The sequence below is a fragment of the Cygnus atratus genome, chromosome 5 (assembly GCF_013377495.2).
Source record: "Cygnus atratus isolate AKBS03 ecotype Queensland, Australia chromosome 5, CAtr_DNAZoo_HiC_assembly, whole genome shotgun sequence".
Classification (NCBI taxonomy): Eukaryota; Metazoa; Chordata; class Aves; order Anseriformes; family Anatidae; genus Cygnus; species Cygnus atratus.
In genome coordinates this window covers 59,738,771-59,739,625 of record NC_066366.1, presented here as the reverse complement: position 1 = coordinate 59,739,625, position 855 = coordinate 59,738,771, and positions in this window count along the sequence as shown.

The following is an 855-nucleotide window of genomic DNA, read 5'->3' as shown; positions in this document are numbered from 1 at the left end:
TCCTTCAAAGGCCATAAATGTGAAACTGATGCTTTTGGAGAGGACAGTTCTGAGGCATTCACAGTGCACAGTGGTGTGGGGGCTCTGAACAGTCAGCGCTCCTTGCTGAATTACTGTGGTATCATCTTCACAACCAGCCAGTCCAGAAAGAAAGCCATTTGTGGAAAACTGGTGGATACGCTTGTATTGACCACTGTTAGACTCTGGAAACTGACTTTGTATCATTTTTTTTTTGGAAAACCTCTAAATAAAGTGGAAGGATCTTACTTTGCTTTCAGTGTTTCAAGTTAGAAAGACAGAAGTTTAAATGCCAAGTATTATTACAATATTATTTCACTTCAGATATTAAGAGATATCTACAAAACCTTACACAAAATTAACAAAAACATTTATTTCAAAATTTTTATAACAGATAACGAACTTAAGAACACTGTAACTCAAATTCAGCTTTGTCTGGTACAATAAAGTTACTTTTACTAACACTTTCTTTTACTTCATATCAGAGACTGAAAGTACTCATCTAGAAGTACTCTTTAGATGCTCTCTCACAGATATTGAATTAACTCAACATACTATTTTAAAATAGTATTTCTGCTGCTTGTAAGTGCCAATTTAGGGAAAGCGTATCATAACATTTTATGAAAACAACATATTTAGAAAATAAACACGAAAAATGAAAGCTGCATCTCAAAGCATGTGCTTGCTGGATATACACATGCTCTTGCAGCAATTGCAATAATGTATTCTTACATGAAATGAAAGGAGAAGATGAAATGCTTTGTACTTTAACTTAAGAAACTGAAAACATTTGTCAAGGCTAAGTAGGAAAAGAATTTAAAAGGAAGGCAAGGGTAT